The following is a 24,201-nucleotide window of genomic DNA, read 5'->3' as shown; positions in this document are numbered from 1 at the left end:
ACCGCGCCCAGCCGGTAGGTTTTTTAAATTACTAATTCAATTTAAGAATTTGTTGGCCAGGCACGGTGGCTCACGCCTGTAATCCCAGCACTTTGGGAGGCTGAGGCAGGAGGATCACGAGGTCAGGAGATCAAGACCATCCTGGCTAACACGGTGAAACCCTGTCTCTACTAAAAATACAAAAAAAAAAAAATTAGCCGGGTGTGGTGGTGGGCGCCTGTAGTCCCAGCTACTCAGGAGGCTGAGGCAGGAGAATGGCATGAACTCAGAGGTTGTAGTGAGCCGAGATTGCGCCACTGCACTCCACCCTGGGTGACAGAGTGAGACTCCATCTCAAAAAAAAAAAAAAAAAAGAATTTGTTATTGGTCTCTTCAGGTTTCACTTTCTTCCTGGTTCAACTGTGGGAGATTGTATGTTTCGAGGAATTTATCAATTTCTTCAGATTTTCTAATTTGTGTGCATAGGGATGTTCATAAATCTCTAAGGATATTTTGTATTTCTGTGGGATAAGTTGTAATGTCATCTTTGTCATTTCTGATTGTGCTTATCTGGATTTTTTTTTTTGTTTCTTTGTTCTCCCAGCCCTAGTGATGATAGCTTCTTTCTTCAATATCCGTATCCAGGATGCCTTTAGTGTTGTCTGTTTGTCTTGCCACTTCTCCAGTGCCTGTTAACAATTTTTTTATACTAAATAGGTAATAAGATATCATGTAAGTAATCATCAGTAAACTTTCAGGTCATCTGTCCATTTATCAGTTAGCTATCTTTTCCTCTGTTTACCTATTTTTCTTTCTATTGATCTAGCCAATGCATTTTTATCAGAAAATTTCCATGTTTTTTGTCTGTTTGTTTTTTTGAGACAGAGTCTTGCTCTGTCACCAGGCGGGAGTGCAGTGGTGCGATCTCAGTTCACTACAACCTCTGCATCCCAGGTTCAAGTGATTCCCCTGCCTCAGCCTCCCAAATAGCTGGGACTACAGGCGTATGCCACCACGTCCAGCTAATTTTTGTATTTTAGTAGAGATGGGGTTTCACCATGTTGGCCAGGATGGATGGTCTCAATCTCTTGACCTCATGATCTGCCCACCTCGGCCTCCCAAAGTGCTGGGATTACAGGCATGAGCCACCAGGCCCTGCCAAAATTTCTATGTTTTGTGGAGACCACTTGACAGTCTGACTTGATGTAAATAATTATCTTCAGAGTATAGTTTGAAGTATACCTCTGGTCCCAGCACATCTCCCTCACTGCCTGTTGCCTACCAAAACTTCCACCATTAGCGGAATCATCCTCTTGGGATAAATTTTCTATCTCTGAAGATTCTCTTAAAATGCAGATGTAATCACCTGATGAGTTCTTCCTGCCTGCATCACAGACAAAACCAGCTCACTGAGACCATGGTATTGCAGTAGAGAAAGAATTTGATTAATGCAAAGCCAGCCACATGGAAGATGGAGTTATTACTCAAATCTGTCTCCTTGAAGCCTTGAAGGTTGGGGTTTTTCAAGGATTGCTTGGGGGCAGGAGGTAGAGAATGGGGCAATCAACCAATGTTGACTGGTTGGGGATGCAATCATTTTGGTGTGGAAAAGAGTCCTCCTGAACTGAGTCAGCCTCTGAGCAGGGGCCACAGACTGGTTGAATCATGGGTTGTGTGCTCTGACCTGGATCCATGACCCATATTTCTACCAGTCTGTGGCCCCCACTTGGAGGAAGCCAGTCAGCCAGTTATCAGAAATACAAAAGTATGAAACAAAACCTCAAAAGCCCAATCTTAGTTTCCACAATAGTGATGTTATTCACATGAGTAACCAGGGAAGTTACAAATCTTGTGACCTCTGGAACAATGGCTGGTAATCGTTTAACTATGCTTACATCTTAGCAGAATTCAGGACCCTCTGGATGGCAGCAGGAGGCAGCCAAATGCCTAGGCAGATAGGGGTGGGTCCCCAGTGAAACCCCACCTCCAAGCCAAAAACAGTCTGAAGGCTGAAAACCCAGACTGCTGGTCCTGGATGAAACCCGCAACCCAGAGGGAGAACTTCTGTTCCTGTTTGCCTGCACTTTCCTGATTGATTATTTCTGAATAATGCCTTTTAACCAATCAATGTTGCCTTTTCCAATACTACCTAGGCCTGCCCCTTCCCCATTCTGAGCCTCAGATGCAGCCATATTGAAGGGGCTTACCACCCCCACATCCTCTCTCTGCTGAAAGCTGTTTCATCACTCAATAAAACTCCCTGTCTTGCTCACTCTTTGAATGTCAATGCATCCTCATTCTTCTTGGGTGCAGGACAATAACTTGGGAGCCAGTGTATAAGCCAGACTTGGCCTGGGTGGGCTGAGTAGGCAGGCCATCTCCTGCAGCAGGTAAAGGCCATCTCCAGCAGCAGGTAGTGTGGCTGAGTGAGGCCCAGGTGGTGCATCACCAGCCAGAGGTTCCTGGCTTGCAAAGTGACCAAGAAGAAAATTTTGTGTTACTCTCATAATCCTAACCTTGGCCTTTTGTTAGTTTTACAAAGGGGGTTTAGTTTTGGGAAGGGCTACTGTTATTCTTGCTTTAAGGTTCAACTATAAATTAAACTCCTCCCAGAGTTAGCTTAGCCTACGTCCAGGTATGACCAAGGACAGCTTGGAGGTTAGAAGCAAGATGATGTCAACTATGTCAGATTTCTCTTACTGACATAATTTTGCATTGGTGGTTTCAGAGATATTCCTCAGCATGTAGAGTATGGTGTCATTCATATCATAACATAGATTAGCAGATCATATTGTTTATTCACCTGTCAGAGCAATGGCAAAAAGGAGCACAGAGCATTGTAAGTTTTCATAACTTGAACATGAGCCCTTGTTTTCCCATTTCCTTGGGATTTTCTTGGTGACTTGTATACATTATGCTCTGAATGAGTGTGAATAGCGTGAGGCAGTTGAGGTGGGAGAAAATGAAACAGAAGATGGAGTGTGGCACAGGAGGCAATGTTAGAGTGTGGCAACTTCTCAGCCAGGAGGTGGTCTCAGAGCCATGGCCACCTGAAAAAGGGAAAGGAGCAGAGAAATGGCAGGAAGGAGTGCTGAGGGTAAACTTTGCTTATTTCAAAAGTCCTGTCTCAGACTGGTCCCCTGATGCAGAGATTCTGCTTAAGGGAAATTAAATTGGCAACAAATAATCTTTTCTGAAAACTGTGATAAGAAATTATTGCTTGCACCATAGCACTGGCCTTCCTTTCCTGTACTGTCATTCTGTATCAGTGTAAAGTTAGTCATAAGATCATGTTTATTGAGAGTCCTTGACCCAGGCAAACTCAGGATGTGGAATAATCCATAGACTGAGAAATTGTATTTCTTCTCTTATTAGGAAAGACTAGTTTCCCTTAAGCAGCTGTGGGATGGGAAACTGACAAAGACTTACTCATTTAGGCTCTGTTATTTACAACTCTTTTTCATTCCTGCTTACAAGGTTTTCAGCACTGACACTTTTTATCAGACTTGCACTTTTCTCTTCCTCTCCAAAATTTGTCAGAGAAATGTTTATCTATGTCAATATCTATGTCCAAATCTATATTTCTTTATTTTTTTCTCAGCACAGCTTCCCTTACAGAGGCCTTCTTCATATGCTAAGCAGCATTACAGAAGTACTAAAAAACTACAAAAAGATGGATCACTCTCACTATACAGGTATTTGATTGCTCTTAGGTTTTCAGAGGGACTTTATGGTCTGGAGCCTGATGTCCTGATTGCAGGCTGTGAGCGGAAAAGAGGAGAAAGGAAACTAATGTGATAAATAGAACAATTGGACTTCCACTCTTGTAGGCAGAGTGATGGGTTAATACTGAGTGTCAACTTGATTGGATTGAAGACTACAAAGTATTGATCCTGGGTGTGTCTGTGAGGGTGTTGCCGAAGGAGATTAACATTTGAGTCAGTGGGCTGGGAAAGGCAGACCCACCTTTAATTTGGGTGGGCACAATCTAATCAGCTGCCAGCGTGGCTAGAAAATAAGCAGGCAGGAAAATATTGAATATTAGGAATGGAGTTCTTTCATTATTTTGGGGTTTTCTGGAGTTGGCTGCTTAATATGATTAGACCCCAAAATGCTAAGGACTCTACTTCTATTAGTATAGAGAACACTGATAGTCCTTGATGTGAACTGTAGAGAGTTATGCAAAATAAATGCATTTGGCACTCCTGATTCATTACTTATGAGAGGCAAGGAGTTTAGTGACTCTATACGTAATACCTTTGACCATATGTGGAGAACCAAGGAACATAATGAAGCTGGTTGGTTGCTCCTAAGTTCAGTGGACAAAGTGATGAAAGAAAATTATGAACTCAGGGATTCTGTCTTCTGGCTTCAGAAGCTGATACTGAGCCTCAAATCTGCTAAGATTGCCCTGAGTGAGAGTCTTATCTCCTGTAGAGAAAGAGTTGAAATTGTGGAAAAACAGAGACAAGCTCTTATCATGCAAGTGGCTGACCTGCAATGAAAGGTGCATGCACAGCCTCACCATGTGTCTATTGTTAAAATGAGGGCATTGATTGGAAAAGAATGGGAGCCTGCAACTTGGAATGGGGATGTTGGGAGGACTCTGATGAAGCTGGAGACACTGAGTTAGTAAACTCTGATGAACCTTTTTTGCCAGAAGAAACAGCTTCCCCATCCCCAGTAGTGGCAACATCCCCTCCCCATCCTATGCTGCCATAAGCCTTTACACCTTTGCCTGAGGAGATAAACCCTGCCTTGCCTGAGGCAACAGTGATGGCCTCCCCTGATGGGCAGTTGCCTGGCAAGATAATGTTGATTTTCCTCAGTAGTCACTACTAACGACCCTGTTTTGCTTCTAGACCTATAACTAGACTAAAGTCCTGGGGGGCCCCTAAAGGTGAGGTTGAGATTGTGACCCATGAGGAGGTGCCCTACACTCAAAAAGAACTGCTTGAGTTTTCTAATTTACATAAACAGAAATCTGGAGAACAGGCATAGGAATGGATATTAAGGGTGTGAAATAATGGTGGAAAGAACGTAGTGTTGGATCAGGATGAATTTATTGATTTGGGCCCACTAAGTAGGGACTCTGCATTTAATGTTGCAGCTCAGGGAGTTAAAAAAGGTTCTAATAATTTCTTTGCTTGGTTAGCTGAAATATGGATAAAAAGATGGCCCACTGTGAATAAGCTGGAAAAGCCTGATCTCCCTGGGTTTAATGTAGAGGAAGGGATCCAAAGGCTTAGGGAGATTGGGATGGTAGAGTGGATTAGTCACTTTAGACCTACTCATCCCAGCTGGGAGGGTCCAGAAGATATACCCCTGACAAATGCCTTGTGAAATAGATTTGTGAGGGCAGCACCTACATCTTTAAAGAACCCTGTAATTGCTCTTCTCTGTATGTCAGATCTAACAGTGGGAACCATAGTCGCTCAACTACAAGATTTAAATACAATGGGAATAATTGGATCCCAAGGTGGCAGGGGCCAAGTGGCAGCACCCAACCGTCAAAGGCAAGTTGGGCGTAGCTACCATAATGGACGGCAGAAACAAAGGGGCAATCAGAATAGTCTGACTGGTGTAGAGCTCTGGCATTGGCTAATAAATCACGGTGTTCCTGGAAGTGAAATTGATAGGAAGCCTACTGCATTCCTACTTAATTTATATAAGCAGAAAACTTCGAGGTCAAATGGACAAAAGACTTATTTGAATTTGAATTATAAAAACAGAGAATCATGGCCCCTCAATCAATTTCCAGACTTAAGTCAGTTTACAGACCCATAACCCCTTGAATGAAGGGGAGGCCATGTCCCCTTGAATGAAGGGGAGGCCATGTCCCCTTGAGGAAGGACCCCACTACATTACTGACAATTTATGCAGTAAATCTTTCTCCCATCCTTCCCCAAGGAGACCTCTGGCCTTTTTCCAGGGTAACTGTGCACTGGGGAAAGGGAAATAATCAGATATTTCATGGACTACTGGACACTGGCTCTGAGCTGACGTTGATTCCAGGGGACCCAAAACGTCATTGTGATCCTCCAGTTAAAGTAGGGGCTAATAGAGGTCAGGTAATTAATGAAGTTTTAGCTCAGGTCTGACTTGTAGTGGGTCCAGTGGGCTCCTGGACTCATCCTGTGGTCATTTCCCTAGTGCCAGAATGCATAATTGGCATAGACATACTTAGCAGCTGGCAGAACCCCCACATTGGCTCCCTGACTAGTAGGGTGAGAGCTATTATAGGGCAAAAGGTCAAAAGGAAGCCATTAGACCTGCCTCTACCTAGAAAAATAGTAAATCAAAAACAATATCACATCCCTGGAGGGATTGTGGAGATTAGTGCCACCATCACGGACTTGAAAGATGCAGAGGTGGTGATTCCCACCACATCCCTGTTCAACTCTCCCATTTGGCCTGTACAGAAGACAGATAGATCTTGGAGAATGACAGTGGATTATCTTAAGCTTAACCAAGTGGTGACTCCAATTGCAGCTGTTGTACCAGATGTGGTTTCATTGCTTAAGCAAATTAACACATCTCCTGGTACCTGGTATGCAGCCATTGATGTGGCAAATGCCTTTTTCACCATTCCTGTTCATAAGGCCAGTTTGCCTTCAGCTGGCAAGGTCGGCAATATACCTTTACTGTCCTACCTCAGGGGTGTATCAACTCTCTGGCTTTGTGTCATAATCTTACCTGGAGAGATCTTGATCGCTTTTTGCTTCCACAAGATATCACACTGGTCCATTACATTGATGACATGCTGACTAGATCCAGTGAGTAAGAAGTAGCAAACACACTGGAATCATTGGTGAGACATTTGCGTGCCAGAGGATGGGAAATAAATCTGACTTTCAGGGACCTTCTACCTCGGCAAAATTTCTAGGGGTCCAGTGGTGTGGGGCCTGTTGAGATATTCCTTCTAAGGTGAAGGATAAGTTGCTGCATTTGGCCCCTCCTACAACCAAGAAAGAGGTACAAAGCCTAGTGGGTCTCATTGGATTTTGGAGGCAACACATTCCTCCTTTGGGTGTGTTACTCCAGGCCATTTATCAAGTGACCTGAAAGGCTGCCAGTTTTGAGTGAGGTCCAGGAGAAGGCTCTGCAACAGGTCCTGTCTGCTGTGCAAGCTGCTCTGCCACTTGGGCCATATGACCCAGCAGATCAGATGGTACTTGAGGTGTCAGTCACAGATAGGGATGTTGTTTGGAGCCTTTGGCAGGCTCCCATAGGTGAGTCACAGTGGAGGCCTCTAGGATTTTGGAGCAAGGCCCTGCCATCTTCTGCAGATAACTACTCTCCTTTTGAGAGACAGCTCTTGGCCTATTACTGGGCTTTGGTGGAAATTGAACATTTGACTATGGGTCATCAAGTTACCATGCATCCTAAACTGCCTCATGAACTGGGTGCTTTCTGACTCATCTAGTCATAAAGTGGGTCATGCACAGCAGCATTCCATCATCAAATGAAAGTGGTAAATACATGAGCGGGCTTGAGCATGTCCTAAAGGCACAAATAAGTTACATGAGGAAGTGACTCAAATGCCCACGGTCTCCTTTCCTGGCACCCTACCTTCTCTCCCCGAGCCTGCACCAATAGCCTCAGGGGGAGTTGCCTATGATCAGTTGACAGAGGAAGAGAAGACTAGGGCCTGGTTCACACATGGTTCTGCACGATATGCAGGCACCACCCAAAAGTGGACAGCTGCAGCATTACAGCCCCTTTCTAGGACACCTCTGAAGGACAGCAGTGAATGGAAATCTTCCCAGTGGGCAGAATTTCCAGCAGTGCACCTGGTTTTGCACTTTGCATGGAAGAAGAAATGGCCAGGTATGTGATTATATACTGATTCATGGGCCATAGCCAATGGTTTGGCTGGATGGTCAGGGACTTGGAAGCAGCATGATTGGAAAATTGGTGATGAAGAAATTTGGGGAAGAGGTATGTGGATGGACCTCTTTGAGTGGTCAAAAACTGTGAAGATATTTGTATCCCATCTGAGTGCTTACCAACAGGTGACCTCAGCAAAGGAGGATTTTAATAATCAAGAGGATAAGATGACCCATTCTGTGGACACCACTCAGCCTCTTTCCCCAGCTACTCCACCATCGCCCAATGGGCCCATGAAAAAAGTGGCCGTGGTGGCAGGGAAGGAGATTATGCATGGGCTCAGCAACATTCCACTCCCTAAGGCTGCCCTGGCTATGGCCACTATTGAGTGCCCAATTTGCCAGCAGCAGAGACCAACACCGAGCTCTCGATATGGCACCATTCCTTGGGGTGATCAGCCAGCTACCTGGTGGCAGGTTGATTATATTGGACCTCTTACATCATGGAAAGGACAAAGGTTTGTCCTCACTGAAACAGACACTTACTCTGGATATAGGATTTCCTATCTTGCATGCAATGCTTCTGCTGAGACTACCATCCGTGGGCTCACGGAATGCCTTACCCACCATCATGGTATTCCACACAGCATTGCCTCTGACCAAGGCACTCACTTTTTGGCTAAAGAAGTGCAGCAGTGGTCTCATGCTCATGGAAGTCACTAATCCTACCATGTTCCCCATCATCCTGAAGCAGCTGGATTGATAGAATGGTGGGAAAGCCTTTTGAAGTCACAATTACAAGGCCAACTAGGTGACAATACTTCGCAGGGCTAGGGCAAAGTTCTCCAAAAGGCTGTGTATCCTCTGAATCAATGCCCAATATATGGTACTGTTTCTCCCATAGCCAGGATTCACGGGTCCAGGAATCAAGGTGTGGAAGTGTAAGTGACACCACTCACGATCACCCTTAGTGAGTCACTAGCAACATTTTAGCTTTCTGTTCCCACAACATTACATTCTGCTGGCCTAGAGGTCTTAGTTCCAGAGGGAGAAACTCTGCCACCAGGAGACAAAACAATGATTCCATTAAACTGGAAGTTAAGATTGCCACCTGGACACTTTGGACTCCTCCTACCTTTAAGTCAACAGGCTAAGAAGGGAGTTATAGTGTTGGCTGGGGTGATTGACCCAGGCTATCAAGATGAAATCAGTCTCCTACTTCACAATGGAGGTAAGGAAGAGTATGCATGAAATACAGGAGAGCATTAGGGCATCTCTTAGTATTACCATACCCTGTGATTAAGGTCTTCCATCATGGAAAGGGCAGAGGTTTGTCATCACTGGAATAGACACTTACTCTAAATATGGGTTTGCCTATTCTGCATGCAATGCTTCTGCCAAGACTACCATCTGTGAACTCACGGAATGCCTTATCCACTGTCATGGTATTCCACACAGCATGGGAAATTACAACAGCCTAATCCAGGCAGGACTACAAATGATCCAGACCCTTCAGGAATGAAGGTTTGAGTCACTCCACCAGGTAAAAAAAACACAACTTGTTGAGGTGCTTGCTGAAGGCAAAGGGAATACAGAATGGGTAGTAGAAGAAGGTAGTCATCAATATCAGCTATGACCACGTGACCAGCTGCAGAAACGAGGACTGTAATTGTCATGAGTATTTCCTCCTTCTTTTGTTAAAAACATGTTTGTGCAAGTATACATTTGTACTAAAAAAATTCATTTTATTTCCTTTCTCCTTTATCATGTGACATAGATTTACTGACTTCACATCAGCATTTAAGTATTAACTTTATGTAATAGTATTTGGTTTGGGGATTGGGGTGTTTCCGGTTGTATGAAGGATAGTTGTATTATGTTAGGCATAATTATGACTTTATTATTGTCTTTATTTGAAGATTATGTATGATCTCAGGAGATGTGTAAGGGTTCAAGTTGACAAGGTGTGGACCTGTTGTAGTTAATACTGAGTGTCAACTTGAATGGATTGAAGGATACAAAGTATTGATCCTGGGTGTGTCTGTGAGGGTTTTGCCAAAGGAGATTAACGTTTGTGTCGGTGGGCTGGGAAAGGCAGACCCACCCTTAATCTGGGTGGGCACCATCTAATCAGCTGCCAGCGTGGCTAGAATATAAGCAGGCAGAAAAATATGGAAAGAGAAACTGACCTAGCTCCCCCAAGGCTATATCTTTCTCCCATGCTGGATGCTTCCTGCCCTCAAACATCAGACTCCAAGTTCTTCAGATTTGGAACTGGGACTGGCTCTCCTTTCTCCTCAGCCTACAGATGGCCTATTGTTGGACCTTGTGACTGCATGAGTTAATACTTAATAAACTCCCCTTTATATATATATATATATCTATTCCATCAGTTCTGTCCCTCTAGAGAACCCTGACTAATACAGGCAGCAAACACGTAACTGTTCACAGCATTTCACTTCATTCCCAGAATTGACAGGCAAGCAGTCATATGTCCTTTCTTTATGCTCATGGGTCCTATGGATGCAAGGTAGTGTTTTCTAAAAAAAATAAAATAAATAAAAAATAAAAAAGATAAGAAAATTTGAAGGTATCAGGGCTAGTTTTGAATCCTGGCTCTGCTCTGACGCTTATTCCACACCCCAGAACAAGTTATTTAATCCCTGTAAGTCCCACTGTGCTCATCTGTGAGATGGGAATATCAATCCCTACAATGTTGGGTTGCTAGAAAAGATATATGAGCTAGCACCTGGAACAGAGCAAGTACTTCATAAAAGTTGGTTTTTAGCCCTAGCCCTTTATGCCTCCATTTCCTGCCTTTGATCATCATTGGTGTGAACTTTTCTGCCTACTGAATAATAGAGAAATGCTTTGTGATGATAAGAACATAGCAAAGAACGAAGTGTGTAAATTCTGGGGCAGAGAAAATTCTCTGGACTAAACACACTTTAGCATACATGAACATCCCTCCGAATTTTATCAGGCTGGTGCCTCTATGTTTCAGCTTAAAATATACTTCCTGATAAGCAGAAAGACAATTTTAAGTAATAGATAAATAACATGTACACATGGACATACAGTGTGGAATGATAGACATTGGAGATTCCGAACGTGGGAAGAAAGCGTAGGGTAAGAAATTACTTAGTGAGTAAAATGTATATTATTCTGGCAGTGAATACACTAAAAATTCAGGCTTTACCACCACTCAATTTATCCATGTAACAAAATTGTACTTGTACTCCCTAAATTTATACAAATAAAAATTAACTTCTCTCTCTCTCTCTCTCTTCCTGGAGGAAAATAACTAGTAGGTTTCTTTTGGGTTGGATAGGACTTATTTGCTTTTCAACACCCAAAGAATAACTTTGAAAATGTTATTTTCAAAATAAATTGAGTGTTCCCTGGAAGTTGCTGTATTTTTTTAATTGGTTATTTTGGAGTAGTCTAGAAGACATCCCTACAATTATTGTTTAAGCCTTAAAATAAACCCTTTAGTATACAAATTTGAAAAAATTAAAGCTTTCTTGAAAATAGATTTATATATACTCTATCAGAGTGCAAGCAGGAAACAGAAGCTACACCAGTTACTTGAACATAGAGACTTTAAGGAACGGTTGGTAACTAGGTAACTGAAAGGATTAAATTAAAAAACAAACAAACAAACAAAAAAAACAACAATGAAAGTAACATGGAGATAGCAACTGCAGGAAGCAGCTACCACTCCTGGGGCTGGGGATAGCAGAGGGAAGTGCTTGGATTTAGTAGAAGTTAGAAACTTTGAGAAAGGGCCCCACAACTTGTGCTGGCTGTGAGCTGGGATAAGCAGCCCTGTGGGCCTGCCACTGAAACCTTTGAGGACAGGGCACTATTTATAGCTCACTTGTGTCTATGAGGTGGGGGCATGATGAAGCTGTTTTTGCAAAAGTTGCAAAAACTGCAAATTGGAATCAGCTGCTGCTACGGAACAGCATGGGTGAAGAAGCAATGCTGGAGTGATCTTACAGAAACCACAAGCTGACAAGCCTGTAGGGAACAAACTGAAAGGAACCTGCCTTTCTCTCTCCTCCAGCCTGGCTGTCTCCCTCTGTAACACCCTCTAGTGACAGAGCCTAACTGGAGCAGCTGGCAAAGCTAAAAATGGTGTTTTGAGTCCCAGGCCTGCATTGCATAAGTGTATAGAGAAGGGTAGCTGAGAGACAATAACTTAATGTAAAACTTGTTTGAAAATAGACCTCTAATGCAAAGGAAAGACACGTTGAGGAATTGATATCCTCTCATTCCTTTTTCTTCCCAACTTCTAATTCAAGGCTAAGAGAATGTTCCAAATTTTAATGGTATTTGGAGGATGATACAAGATGAAATGTGACCCAACATTTCTTTTCCACCTTGCCATGACTCCAGTGGCTCCAAGACATTTGTATTCCACAGACTGGTAAAATTTTCTATTTGTGGCAATTGACTTAGAGTTGATTGCTTTTTATTTTGTCTAGTGATAGCATTAAGTACCCAGTAGCATTTCATTAAAGAAAGAATATTTCAACACCAAAACTCAGGAAGAAAATAATCTCAGAGTAACGAGTAGTTCTTACATGGATGATTTTGCTTTTTTGAAAAACCCATTGTTAAAATGCAAATACTGAGGGACAGAAATAAATTAATATTTTTTATTTTTGTTTTTAAAAATACTTTATCTTATTTATTTGTTTTTATTTATGAGACGGAGTCTCGCTCTGTCACCCAGGCTGCAGTGCAGTGGCGTGATCTCGGTTTACTGCAAGCTTTGCCTCCAGGGTTCACGCCATTTTCCTTCCTCAGCCTCCCAAGTAGCTGGGACTACAGGAGCCTGCCACCATGCCCAGCTAATTTTTTTTGTACTTTTAGTAGAGATGGGATTTCACCATGTTAGCCAGGATGGTCTCGATCTCCTGACCTCGTGATCCGCCCACCTCGGCCTCCCAAAGTGCTGGGATTACAGGCGTGAGCCACCATGCTCGGCCTCTTTTGAGACACGGTCTTGCTCTGGCACCCAGGCTGGAGTGCAGTGGTGTAAACACAGCTCACGGCAGACTCAAATCACCTGGACTTAAGTGATCCTCCCACCTCAGCCTCTTGAGTAGCTGGGACTACAGCCACCACACCTGGCTAATTTTTAAAAATGTTTTGTAGAGATGGGGTCTTGCCAAGTTCCCTACTGGTCTTGAAATCCTGGGCTCAAGCAATCCTCCTGCCAAAGTGCTAGGATTGCAGGCATGGGCCTCCATGCCCAGTTGAACAATCTTGATATTCATAAATTTGCATGGGTTTTACAGTTACAGTAATTGTAATAATAATCTGTAATTATTAAGAGCTTACTATGAACTAGGATTATGATGAGCACTATATATATGATTTAATCTTCCTCTTAAGTCTCCCAAGTGGGTCCCATTATCATCCCCATTACACGTTAAGGAAAATGAGAATTGGTGAAGATGTGAGCCTAAGGTTACACAGCTAAGTGGCAGAGCTATGCCTAGAAGCCAGATCTTCTGACAACAAAGTCTGGCTGGGCTGCCTGGCTACCCATACCTCTCTGTCTGGAATCCCTTTTACATATTCCCTACATGGATTCCTACTGAAGGTATGGGCCATGGGCCCAGGCACCACTGACTTTATCATATGGCCCTGCCCTCCTGGACAAAGCTTGTTCTAACTTTCAAGATAAAGATTATATAACTTTCAGCTACAGCCTGGCTACATGTTGTTCCCTGCCCTTGTATTATTTGAGTTGTTTTCTTAAAATGAACAAACTTCTCTTGGCTTGAGATATTTATGTTACCATTCCTTGCATTCTTTCTGTTTTTATATTCTTTGCAAATAATCCTTGCTTGAAGTGTTCAAAATCTCCCCCAAGATGGGCACCCCTGGTAGACTCAGAAAGCCTGAGCTGCTGCTGTGCAGTCCAATATCTACTCATGCTGTTGAGGCTGGAGAAGGGGAGATGGAAATGGTGCTCATAGCCTTCCAGCTTTGTCTGGTTCAGTGGCTCAGTGGCTGTTTGCAGATGGAGTTTTCGGCTGGGGCTCAAGCCCTAAGGTTGGAATACTAGCTTCCCTGACTCCATGTTTCCTGCTCCTTCTGCTCCTTCTCTCACTGTTCTGAGTAGTGGTTCTGTACCATCTGCTTAATGCAAATAATGCAGTATTTTATTCCTCTTTAATGAACGTAGACACTTGTGATGGAAAGACACATAACACATAGCATGCACAGGGAGGGGATTTATGAGTTCTGACCCAAAGTCGGGGCAGTGAATGCGACCTCGTACACAGAAATTCATTAGAAAGTCTCCAATGTCAACATATGGCATTTTTTTACTCAGTACTGTCAGGTAGCTTTTATTTTATCCCTTTACTCGTGAAAAAACAGATTCAGATGCATTTGCCACAGGTATCATAACTAGCTAGCCACTGTCAGAATCATGATTACAATGGAAGGATTTTGATTCCTGTTCCAAGACTAGACTACCTCTTGGCAAAAATAAAAGCATTCATTCATTCTTCATTTATTCAGCACATATTTTTCTAATACTTTTTCTGTGCTAGGTTTTGGGGAATTCCAAAGGGAGCAGAACATGATCACTGATGTCATGGTGAATACAGCTCTGTGTCAGATCAGACATGAGTCAGATAATCATATAAATAAAAACATTAACTTTGTTTAGAAGTAAGGGAGTGATAGGTAGCCCCAAGAGGACAGATGACAAAAATGAGGTTAGTAAGAATTCATGTAAGATGGGTTAATCATATTAAAAAAGCAAGAATTTTAATAAACACCAAGCAAAAAAAAAAGTTTCTTTTCTGAAATCATCAATGATCAAGAAATCACCACTACACAATATATCCACGTAACAAAACTGCATTTGTACTCCTTAAATTCATACAAATTTAAAAAGAAATCTTAGATGTGTCAGTGTTTGAAGAAAATCATATCTTTTTCATCTGTGATGCCACCAATCAGATCACAGCTGATCTGATTAGAGGCTAGATTGCTAACAGCTGCTAGCTCCTTCAGGCTGCAGAGCTTGTGGTTAAATTTGATACTTAGGAACACAAATTTTTAAAAATAAATTGCTTATTCTGGTTTCTTTTAGCAGAGAAATTTTCCTCTTGTCACCAGGCAAGTCTACTTGGATTATTCCCCATGGTTAGAGTAAGAAAACCTTCTCTTTTCCTTGCCCTTTAGCTGGGCCTAGACTCAGTGGAAGTTAAAAGACATGAAGACACAAGCCTATGAGCCCTCAAACCATCTCTTCCACATAGGACACAGCCCCTCTGGCCTTTTCACTTCTGGAAAGTTGCTTTGCTGTCTCCCTGCCAAGTCCTAGAAGTCTACGTATTCATCTAGCAGCCTGTTTCCTTTGTGGGCTTCATGCAGATGAAGTGCTAGGTAACATTTTATGTTTCTCTCTTTACAAAAGTAATACAGGTTTCCTATAAAAAACATAGAAATGTGAGATGTCACCACTCATTGTTATCAAGTTTCTATTGTTTCTCTTTGTTTTTCAAAATTGAGAAAGAATGGAATTATAGACTCCTACATTTCCTTTTGCTTTAAAAAGATATTTCATAAAATAATTGCCCCCAACCTAACCTTTCTGGTTCTTTTAGGCTTTTAGACAAAGCAAATCAACTGAAAACCCCAGTTACAGTGGATTGTGGGGTGCAGGGGTGAGGAGAGAGGGGAGGCAGTGGGTTTTAATCTTGCTTTTACTCTATATTATACTTTGTGGTCTCTGTCAATGTGAAAAAGACTTGAGCATTCCATCACTGTTGGTATAATTGTCTTAGACCTCCAGAGCCACCACTTTTACATGTGGTAGTCTTGAGTTGTGCAGTGTACAATGTGCACAGCGGTACCCTTACTCACTCTTTCTGCTCTGTTCCAGGTCTATTCAACTTCTTTAGCCTTTCTCTTGGTCTCTTATTTACTGTTCAGCACCCCTTAGCCTGAAACTTCATGAGTAAATTTGGGCTTCCAAGTTTGGCCCTTTTATACACAATTTGTCTTTATCAGTGTGGCTAGATTTAGCAAATAAAAATATAGGACACCTGGTTACATTTTGGGGACATATTTATACTAAAAATTATTCACTGCTTGACTGCAATTAAGATTTATTATAGTTGGGCATCTTATATTTTATCTGGCAACTCTTATCCTGACCCTAGCTGTTTTAGGACTTAGATGTGTTTGCTGATCCCTCTGCCTGCTCAGGTCTCTTTAACCCTACCCTGGGTAATGTTCATGTCCTCTAGGGGACAATCGATTTTCTCACAGGAGGTGTAAGAAGCAAAGTTCTTCTGATTGAGGAGCATGGAGGAACACGATCTAGCTAAAATAAAGGAATCTTGCCTCACAATTGTCTATCACTAGCAATTTCCTATGTGTTTATATTATTTCTGTTACATTGCAAGTTCCTGGAAGACAGGGACTTGATTTTTTTCTTTAGTGTCACAGTAGGTTTTATTAAGATCAGAGAGATTCAATTGCAATCAAATCAATCAAGCTTTAATATACTGGCTAATAGACTTCTAAGAAAACCAAGCTTCCCTGAAAAAAAAGAACAATTAAATATTTTTTAAATTCAATTTATCATGCAAGTGTGAGTAATTTACTTTCATTTGTTCAAGTCTCACATAGCTCAATTTATAAGTATTGGAGGCTATAGGTTTAAGAAACATATTTGTGTAAAGTTGCTGACCCACATAGCATTTACCACCATACTATGTTGTTTATCTTGAGAGGCTGAATATACAAATAAACACTGGCCAGACCATATATGACAAAACAACTCTGACCATAGTCTCTGCAGCAACCAGCCCAGGAAGTCCAACCACAACCTTTGTAGCCATTGGCCCAAATTGGTCAGAACCTGGTCAGTGACTCCCAGCTTTCCTAATGTTTGCCCTCACTTCTAACCCAGAACCAACCAGAGCAAGAAATTATGCTCCCCAAACCAATCATAGAGGATGCCAACTTCTACACAACCCACATCCAGCTTCCCCAGGCCAACATCTTTTGATCAGGGCACGCTTGAAGCTTTTCCTTTTTTTTCTCCTATAAAGCTTTCCCACTCCTCTGTGAGTCTCTGTCAAACAAAAGTGATGGTACCTGACTTCCTTGCAAGCTCTGGATGAATAAACTCTACCTGTTCTAATTCAGATTGTCTTTGTCTATTTCCACAGTGTTTACTAGGATCTCTATACAGAATTTCTTCAATGGCAAGATTAACCCCGCCCAGGTTTAGGAAATCATTTAGGGCCACTGAATATCAAATACGGTCCCAGAAAAAGTGTTGACACTGGTTTAAACTTGAGTGAAGAGTCCCTTGATCTAGCTCAAATCTGTGATAATTTGATATTACTCAATCCTCTTTCCAGCTCATCTCAGCAAAAGTCTCACTGCTTGTCAGTGTCCTGCATACAGTCTGATTTCGGTGGTTGTTTTCTTTGTGGAACTAATCAGAGGTCATATGACATTTACCTCTGGATAGTTCAAATTGACTCTATTTCCTTAGGTCTATTTTGCCCTATTCACTGAGAAATGTATGGTCTCTGATATTAGATTGTTTCAATTCGAATTCCACCAATATCTTTTATTCATCTTGTGAGTCTGGAAAAGTATATGGGCTTATTTAAGTCTTAAATTGCTTATTTAAAAATTGTGATAGTGACATTAGCACCTACCTTATAGGGTTGTTTGAGAATTAAAGCATAATTTCTGTAAGACAATTACCAAAGTCCTAACATGTAATAGTTATTCAACAAGTAATAGCTATCATTATTACTATTATTACATCGAAATAGGTGCTTATATTTCCAAATTAACAATCTTTTGTACTTTTGATGTGACAATATGTGCATTAAGTGGTACAAAGAATTAAGGCATTGTCTTCATAATTACATGATAGCAACTTTCTTCTTTATTAGAAATCAAGCATCTCAGAACCTTCATGATTGGCTATTAGGCTTTTTGACCTCAGCATTGTCAATGGCTTTTACTGGTAGGGCAAGTTACAGCTAGTAACTTGGTCAAGGTTTTTGGATATGAACTTTACTTTTTAGAGTTTAAACCAATGTACATTTAAAATATGATACTCCAGAGGCACAGAAAAGTACATGACACAGCCAACTGAAGAGGTAGTATGTCCTAAAATGTTTTCTCTATTCTCTTTTGAACTCTATTATAATCAAAGAAATCTTTATGGTGAAATGCTCATTTTGCAGACATGCCGTGTGTTTTAATTTCAAAACTGAACAAAGGAAAAATCCCTGGGCATTTTATGTGCATTTTTGTTAATATGATCACAGATACAAAGTTAGTCATTCAATCCCAAATGAGACATGATCTCACTGGGAGGGAAAGGACACGTCAATCGCACTGCCCATGCACTCCTGTCTCCTCACTGATGTCAGGGATTTGTTCTGGGAAGTCTCTAGCAAACATTTTTGGAACAGGTATTTTGTGAGAATCTCACCGTTTTTGTCACAAAAGTCACTCAGTGGTCTAACTGGAACCAAGAATGGAATGAGTTACCTTATTAAAAATTTTAAATCAAAAAGTGTTTATTTTGTTTGGTGGGTTTCAGAAGAAATTAGAGGAGCAGCAGGTCATGATGGAGAAGCAGGGGATCTATCAGGAGCACCAGGAATGCTTTTTCAAAATATATATATTCTATTAGATTAAATGTTACTAAGAACAGGCCCTCAACACAGCCCCATATAGCATATTTTCCCACTTTTCTACAGTGGCTATTTTAAATATTTTCCATTCTCTTCAAATCTCTACTCCTGTCTCCTTTATCAACTACCCATAATGATGGCAGCAGCGGGCCATCTGGAGTGGCCACCACCATCATGCTGGCTGCAGTAGGGAGGCGTGGCCAGGGCTGCACACTCCATGGAGCCAGTGGCAGCTGGGGACAACCGGGAGCCCCACCTCTTTCGAGTTGGGGCGGGAGCTCCCTGGGTGCCGCTGCAGCTGCCCAAACTTCAGCTGCAGACCTGGGCCTCCTGCTCCACAGAGCAGGCAGAAGCCCCGTCCCCCCACCCGCCAGTCACAGTTGCAGCCACCCAAACTGCAGAGGCGGTGGACCCAGGCATCCCTGCACTTTTGGGGGCCTGGGAAGGCCCCCTCTACCATCGCAGGCTCAGAAATGCCTGCTCCCACTGACTGGCTTCTCCCTGCTGTTGGCACCCACTCTGATCTTAGAGCAAAGTCAGGGCCAAGCCTGGCCACTGTCACAGCCCAGCTGGGTGTGCACACGCTTGGGCAAGTGCTGACATGCCAGCCCCCTGCCACCTTGGCCCCCTCTGGACTTTGGGCACTGACAAGCATAGGAGAGAAGCTGATGGAGGGCTGAGGGCAGCTCAGTGCTTGTCTGCAGGCGCCCCTTGGCACCTACAGCATGGACTCCATGAATGGCAGCAGGAGCCAGACACGTTCCTTGGAGGAAGGGGGTGGCCTGAAGGCTGGGGGCCAGGCTGCCAGTCCCATGAACTGGCGTGGGAACTTGCGATGCCTTTTCTGGGCCCACCCATGGCTGTCCATGGACCAACTAGTGTGTGCACTTCCTCCCCTCTGAGGTGCATAGCCCCGGGCTCAGCCAGAACTGAGCAGATGTCAGGATGACTGGTTGCAGAGAGGAGCTACCCACTCCAGGGCCTCTTCTCTGCTGACAGCTGCAGAGACAACAGGACAACCTACCTGCAGAGAGGAACTACTCACTCCAGGGCATCCTCTGAGCTACTATTGCTCAATAAAGCTCCTCTTCATCTTGCTTGCCCTCCATTTGTCTGTGTACCTCATTCTTCCTGGGTGCAGGACAAGAACTTGGGACCCACTGAATGAGGCTAAAAGAGCTATAACACAATCAGGGCTAAGACATGTCCCTTGTTTGCCACATTGTGGGTGAAGAGAAGAAAAGAAGAGCTGAAGCTCTTTGGGGAGCTTAGACTTGGGAGCTCCCTGAGCCAGGGCTGTGACTCCTTCTTTGGGGCCTTGTGGTTTCTGGCATCTCCAAGCTTCTGGGTGCCACTGTGCTCCCAGTGCTAGCTGTGGAAGCTGTTTGCAGTATGCCTGGTCCAGCTGCAGCCTCACAGAGAGCTGGCACCTGGGCTGGCACCTGGAGCTGCCTGCCCCACTGCAGCAGCTAGCATGTCTGACTGTGCAGTGGCTGGACCCAATGCTTGCTCACACACACCTTACTGCTCCATGCAGTCTCCCTTGGCAGGTGTGGGATCCAGACCAGTAGTGTGAGCTGAGTGCAGTCTGTCAGGCAAAGTGGACAGAATGAGCCCCATGGGCCCAAGCAAAACTCAGGCAAAGGTGCCACCAGCCACAGGTTTCTGACCAGAAAAGCGACAACCTAAAGATCCTGTAACACTATTTAACAGGAAAAATACAATCACAAACTTCTTGTCTCCCAACCTATATACCTAATTGCATCTGTACCAATTCTTTCCTTGGAAAAAGACTTGACTCTTTCCCATCCTTCTACTCTGCTTCACCTCCTTTACTTTCCCTTTCCTCCATTATGAATTTCTAATTTTTAAAATTTTTTATTTCAATAGGTTTTTGGGGAACAGGTGGGTATGTGGGTACATGAATAAGTTCGTTAGAGGTTATTTCTGAGATTTTGGTGCACTCATCACCTCAGCACTGTACTCCATACCCAAGGTGTAGTCTTTTATCCCTCACCACCCCTCACCCTTTCCTCTGAGTTCCCAGAGTGTCATTCTTATGCCTTTGCGTCCTTATAGCTTAGTTCCCACATATAAGTGAGAACATATGATGTTTGGTTTTCCATTCCTGAGTTACTTCACTTAAAATAATAGTCTCCAGGCCGGGCATGGTGGCTCATGCCTGTAATCCCAGCACCTTGGGAGGCTGAGGCAGGAGGATCACCTGAGGTCAGGAGTTCAAGACCAGCCTGGCCAACATGGTGAAACCCTGTCTCTACTAAAAATACAAAAAACTAGCTGGGTGTAGTTGTAGGTGCCTGTCATCCCAGTTACTTGAGAGGCTGAGGCAGGAGAATCCCTTGAACCCAGGAGGCAGAGGTTGCAGTGAGCTGAGATCGCATCACTGCACTCCAGCCTGGGCAACAAGAGCAAAAATCCATCTCAAATAATAATAATAATAATAATAATAATAATAATAATAATAATAATAGTCTTTAATCCCATCCAGGTTGCCATGAATGCCATTGTTTCATTCCTTTTTTTTTTTTTTTTTTTTTTTTTTTGAGACAGAGTCTCACTCTGTCACCCAGGCTGGAGTGCAGTGGTGCCATCTCGGCTCACTGCAAGCTCTGCCTCCTGGGTTCACGCCATTCCCCTGCCTCAGCCTCCTGAGTAGCTGGGACTACAGGTGCCTGCCACCGCACCCAGCTAATTTTTTGTATTTTAGTAGAGATGGGGTTTCACCCATGTTAGCCAGGATGGTCTTGATCTCCTGACCTCGTGATCCACCCACCTTGGCTTCCCAAAGTGTTGGGATTACAGGCATGAGCCACCGCGCTCAGCCAGAAGTTTTTAATTTTAATAAAGTGTGTATTAGTCTGTACTCATGGTGCTAATAAAGACATATCCAAGATGAGGTAATTAATTTTAGAAAAGAGATTTAATTGACTCACAGTTCTACATGTTGCGAAGGCCTCACAATCATGGGGGAAAACAAGGAGGAGCAAGTCACATCTTACATGGAGGCAGGGAAGAGAGAGCTTGTGTAGGGGAACACCTCTTTATAAAACCATCAGATCTTGTGAGACTTATTCACTATAATGAGAACAGCATGGGAAATACCTGTCCTCCATAATTCAATTACCTCCCACCAGGTCCCTCCCACAACATGTGGGAATTATGGAAGCTACAATTCAAGATGAGATTTGGGTAGGGACACAGCCAAACCAGTGTGCATATTAAAATATTTCCACTTTCTTTCATGGTTTATGCTTTTGTTGTTGTGTCTAAAAACTCATCAGCAAGCCAAAGGCCACGTAAAATTTTGTCCTATACTTTCCTCCAGAAGTCTTGTAGTCTTGCATTTAGGTCTTAGATCCATTTTAAGTTAATATTTGTGAAAGGTATAAGATCCGTGCCTGTGTTCATTTTTTAGCATATGAATGTCAAGTTGGTCCAGCACCATTTATTGAAGACTATTCTTTCTTTGTTGAATGTCTTTACTCTGTCAAAAATCATTTAACTATATATTTGACTATTTCTGAACTCTCAGCTTGTCCCACTGATCTGTGTGTCTATTCCTTCATCACTACCATCCTGTCTTGATTACTGAAGCTTTACAGTAAATCTTGATATTAGGTAATGTGAGTCTTCCAATATGTTTTTTCTTCACCAGTATTGTACTAGCTATTCTAGGACTTTTACATTTCTAGACAAATTCACGAATTGGCTGGCCAATATCTATAAAACCTCTTGCTAATTTTTTTTTTTTTTTAGATGGAGTCTTGCTTTGTCACCCAGGCTGGAGGGCAGTGGCGCAATCTCAGATCTCTGCAACCTCCACCTCCTGGGTTCAAGTGATTCTCCTGCCTCAGCCTCCCAAGTAGCTGGGACTACAGGTGTGCACCGCCATGCCTGGTTAATGTTTGTATTTTTAGTAGAGATAGGGTTTCACCATATTGGTCAGGCTGGTTTTGAACTACTGACCTCTTGATCTGCCCGCGTTGCCTTTCCAAGGTGCTGGGATTACAGGCGTGAGCCACCGCGCCCAGCCTTATTTGTAGTTCTTATAGGTGGGGATTGAGGTTCTTCAATTGTTTTGTTCTATTTTATAAATAAGATTATAAAAGGCCAATGAGTGCCTGGCTAGAGATAAGTATAATGTGCTACCTCTTTAAAAAACTTTTCCTTCTATTATGGAACTTTGGAAAAATGTTAAAAACCTTTTGAAGACTTTCTCATTACAGAATCTTCAATGGTAGTGTCCAAGCTAGTCAGCTGGTTGTTGTGCTCCCTAAAACATGGGATTATTTAACACTATATACAAAAATGTTTGTCAATATTATTACTATTAGCTCCAAAACAGAAAAAAATGACTGCTCCCACTACCACCTGCAATTTGTTGAGTCCTATTATATGCCAGATATTAGTCTAATCTTGGAAGACAGCTAGTATTATACTCAAATCAAAGAAAAGGAAACAGAGGCACAGAGGAGTTATATAATGTGCTCAATGCCATAGAGCTAGATTAGCAGGAAGCTAGAATTCTGTTCCAAATCTTTCTGGGCTTCTTCTCAGTATATCTTTTCTATTTCTAGAGCTGTGGCCATTTTTAGGGGTCTGTTAACATTGTGAATAATTCTGTGTAATTTTCTGTTTATTATTTTTTTTCATTCAGCTAAGAAATTTATATTTCAAGATCTCTTCATTTGAAGTCTTCAGAATTAGTGTTTTTATATCTGTATAAAACCTCTCTCATTGCTCCATTTAAATAGATTTTCATGTGTAAGACTTCATAGGGGTAAAGAAGGCAGTCACAAATGCAAGGATCAGGAAAGTGTCACCTATAGGATCCTCCATCAGTTTTTCTACCTATCAAGGCTTCTGTGAGACTGGAGGTATAGGCTATCTTTGAAATAGAGGAAGAGTTTGGGAACCACTGTAACAAGTCAATCACTGTGAATGCACTGGGAACATGAGTTAGAACTATTAAAGATGGCTGAGTTTACCCAAACAGTGGACTTGGAAAAAAAAACCACACCAAACTATTATCTCATAAGAAATAACTACTTCCTTTCAGACAATGTAGTTACCATTCCTCTGAAACAGTAGAGGAAGATGGATTTAAAAACTTTCTAAGAGATAAGAAAATATAACTAGTCATTGGTCCACTGTGAAATAAGATGAAAATCAGATAATTAATCTAGTGTCCAGAAGAACCTGCCTTATCTTGGGATGACAGAAATGTATCCAAAAATGTATCCTCAGGGAGGGCCAACCTTCCTCTTAAAAAAACAAAGAAGTGGCAATTCCACAAGAACCTAAAACTCCAAAGAACTATAGAAACTTCACGTCCTCATGCATAAAATCTAAATAAGTTGACATATTTTTCTAGAGTCAATGAATATTTAAATGGATATATGGTATTAGTTATAATCATATTTTATGTCAGACATTATTCTTTACATTTGAACTAGCTTCTTTATATCTCATTATTTCAGCTCCAAGAAATAGAAATCTGTGTCCACCTAATTGAGACAAGCTGGTTCTCTACAGGAAGGTGCAAATTAGCTCAGAAGTCACAGATTGGTGGGGCATAGTGGCTCATGCCTGTAATCCCAGCACTTTGGGAGGCCAAGGCGGGCAGATCACTTGAGGTCAGGAGTCCGAGACCAGCC

The 24,201-nt window shown here is 42.5% G+C and overlaps 1 protein-coding gene and 1 pseudogene across 3 annotated transcripts in view; one reads left to right on the top strand and one right to left on the bottom strand.

Moving 5' to 3' along the window:
* RANBP6 (RAN binding protein 6) overlaps positions 1–24,201 on the bottom strand; it is a 404,812-nt gene that overhangs the window by 83,576 nt on the left and 297,035 nt on the right. The window lies entirely within an intron of this gene.
* On the top strand, positions 5,811–9,724 carry LOC129524586 (uncharacterized; annotated as a pseudogene).

The sequence above is a fragment of the Gorilla gorilla genome, chromosome 13 (genome assembly GCF_029281585.2).
Source record: "Gorilla gorilla gorilla isolate KB3781 chromosome 13, NHGRI_mGorGor1-v2.1_pri, whole genome shotgun sequence".
In the NCBI taxonomy this organism is placed as follows: domain Eukaryota; kingdom Metazoa; phylum Chordata; class Mammalia; order Primates; family Hominidae; genus Gorilla; species Gorilla gorilla.
This window is presented reverse-complemented; position numbering and strand designations above follow the sequence as displayed.